Source organism: Mastomys coucha, chromosome X, assembly GCF_008632895.1.
Source record: "Mastomys coucha isolate ucsf_1 chromosome X, UCSF_Mcou_1, whole genome shotgun sequence".
NCBI classification, from domain to species: Eukaryota; Metazoa; Chordata; class Mammalia; order Rodentia; family Muridae; genus Mastomys; species Mastomys coucha.
In genome coordinates, this window is record NC_045030.1 from 92,383,467 (window position 1) to 92,386,899 (window position 3,433).

The window sequence follows — 3,433 nt, forward strand, 5'->3', positions numbered from 1 at the left end:
CTGATATAGCTGTCTCCTGAGAGGCTCTGCTGGTACCCAACAAATACAGAGGTGGATGCTCTCAGCCAACAATTGGATGATCACAGGGTCCCCAAAGGAGGAGCTAGAGAAAGGACTGAAGGAGCTGAAGGAGTTTGCAGCCTCATAGGAGGAACAACAATAGGAACCAACCAGTTCCCCCAGAGCTCCCAGGGACTAAACCACCAACCATGGAGAGACCTATGGCTCTAGCAGCATATGTAACAGAGGATGGCCTTGTAGGTCATCATGGGAGGAGAGGCCCTTGGTCCTGGGAAGGTTCTATGCCCCAGAGTAGGGGAATTCCAGGACAGGGAATCAGGAGTGGGTGGGTTGGTGAGCAGGGGGAGGGAGGAGGGGATAGGGGATTTTCAGAGGGGAAACTGGGAAAGGGGATAACATTTGAAATATAAATAAAGAAAAAAAAAAGATAGCTAGCTAGAGCAGAGGAATGCATTGTCTGGCCTCAGTGGGATAGGATGTGCTTTATCCTGTGGAAAACTGATACCCAAGGGAAGGAATATGCTGGTAGGAGTAAAGTAGTGTTGGATCTGCGGATGGGGGAGCACCCTCTCAGAAGTGACTGGAAGAGAATGGTGTGAAGACCTTAGGGAAAGGAGAACAGGAGGGGGGCAACATTTAGAATGTAAATAATTAAAATAATTTAATAATAAAAAGACTGCTAGCTGGGAGAAGAGACATCAAATTATACCCAGAACAAATACATAAACAGTCCATTTTTGTTTCTTCTTGCCTGTTTTTTTAACCTCTCAGCTCCAACTAACCATGAGATTTATTTCATTTATTTTTCTTCATTCATGCCAGAATGCGTATAGAGACAGCTGAAAGCTGTCTGTAGACCAGAAGCACCTATACCAGAGATTCTGCATAGAAAAGAAATGGATGGTAATGATCATAATCATTGTTTTACCTTTTTATTCCTTCTATCTGCAATATAATATCATTTCAAAGAATCTCTTTTGCACTCCTTAATTTTCTTATTGTTCCTTAAGGTAGTCTATATCCAAGAGACATTAACCTAAGGTACATGTATTTAATTTTGTTTTCAAAATAGCAAGATCATGTCTTAAAATATCAGTTCAATACATGATTTAAAAAATCAATCAATAAAGAACATTGTTAAAGTTCTTATTTTTCTAAGAAAATAAAATAAAAAGTGATATTCTTTTCCAGGTGTCTTGATAGACATGTGTTTCCAGAACTCTGTGTGTTGTCCATCTGGAAATGTGTATTAAAGATTTTTTCTAACTTCTGATGTACAGGACTCCAGTGAACATTTTCCATATACTTGTTTGGCCACTGCTATGCCTAGGTGACTATGATTTTTTTTCCAACCTCATCTGAAAGAGTTTATACTCAATTGCTTTGGCATGATTGCTAGCAGGCACTACTACTAAATTTCCCAGTGGATACACAATTGTGGCTCAATATTGAAGTAGGGGACACATGTCTTCTACCTTGTTTTCCAAATCACTGACAATCATTCTCCATAAATTCCTTATTTTCATTTAGGTTCAAAACACAACTTCTTCTTTTCTCAGGCTAGTTTTTCAGGCTCTCCATTCATTTTGCTGTCTCTTCATCCACTTGTATTGTTTTGCTACAGTTTTCCTTAGCTTTTTTCCTATTAAATTTTTCATAGAATATATTTTCATTATGTTTCCCCTCCCCCGCTCTCCCAGTTTCCCCATTTACCCCAGAAGCTCCTGCAGGAAGTCCTCAGCTCCTCCCTGCCTTGCTGTCTACCCAACTTAATGTTTCTGTGTCTCTAAAACAACAAACATGAAAATAACTAAAATAAAATTAGAAACAAAACCAACAAGACAAAGTGCCAAAGCAAAACAAAATGAAACAAAAAGCCCTTACACAGAAAAACAAAACAAAACAAAACAAAAAAACAAAAAACAAAAACTAACAAAACAACAATAAAAAAGCATCAAGTTTTATTTTGCTGTTGTTGTTGGCCAGCTACTCCTCAGCATGGGGCCTATCCTAGCATGTGGTTGCTATACCCAGTGAAAACTCCAGTGGAGAAAACTTATTTTCATTGCCCAGCAGGCATCAATTGCAAATAGCTCTATGCTTAGGGGACCCAGTGTCTACTTCTTCCTCTCAGTATTGGGAAGGACTGTCTGACTTTAAACTGTGAAGGTTCTATGTATGTTTCCACAGTCTCTGCAAGTTCATAAGTATATTGGACTGGAAGTGTCTGGAAGACCCTGCTTCCTTGGAGTTTTTCATCACCCTTGGTGCACCTTAACTGCCTTCCCAATTTTAGTGGAAACAATTTCAGCTTTCCAATAGTCAGTATTTTTGCTATTTGTCATATTTAGCCTTTTATTTTGTTATTTATTTTGTTATTTCTCCTATTCCTAACTTCTTTAAGGATTTTTTTTAATCTTGAAAGGCTATTACATTTTCTCAGATTTGTTTGGTAGCTGTTGGAATAATCCTGTAGCATTTATTCTTCTGTCTATATGCTGTAATATGTTTACAGATTTTCACACACTGTGCAATTTACATGTTCAGGTAATAAAAACAAGTTGATCATGCCATATTACCTTTGCAAACCATTGCTGTATTCAATTTTCAATTAATCTATTAAGCATATTTGTTTCTATAATCAGCCATGATGTTGGTGAATAGTTCTGTCTTTCCTCGTGTCTGTATCCAGTTTGGTTACCAGGGTAGTTTTTAGTTTTGTCTTCATGAAGTGATTTTTTTGGAGCACTAATATAGTTTATATTTTCATGTGGGTATACTTTAACAGAGAACTCATTCATCTTCCTAGGATTTTCTTCATTTGATCCTACTACAGCTTCAATCTGTGTTTGTTGTAGGACTGTTTAGATTTTTATAGCCTCTAAGTTCAATTTTGGTAAAACCTATGTAGTTAGGAATTTTTCCATTCATACTTTTCCAACATAATGGAGCATAAGTTTAGTATACATTATATATGTAAATTAATACATATACACACATAATATGATGTAACTGTGATAGATAATCTGTTTTGTGATAGATAATCTTGCTTGTTTATTTTACATACCTTGTGTTGTATGTTTTTTTTTCCTTGATATTGAAACATTCCCTCTGAAAGGAAACATTCTTTCTAGGAGGGAGGGTAAGGCTCTGAGACTTGGGAGGTGGTCTACAGAGTGAGTCCAGAACAGCCAGGGTCACAACAGGGAAACCTGTCTCAAAAACAAAACAAAACAGAACAGAACAAAAACAAAAACAAACAAAAAAGTAACAACTTTAGAGAGAAAAACTTGGAAGATTCTTGAGAGCCTTGCCCCAGCAGTATGAAAAGGAATGCTGAGGGAGCAGATTCTGACCAACCAAGTTGCAAAGAGAACAGCTATTCAGAAGGTCAAGTTGCCTGTAAGTTGTG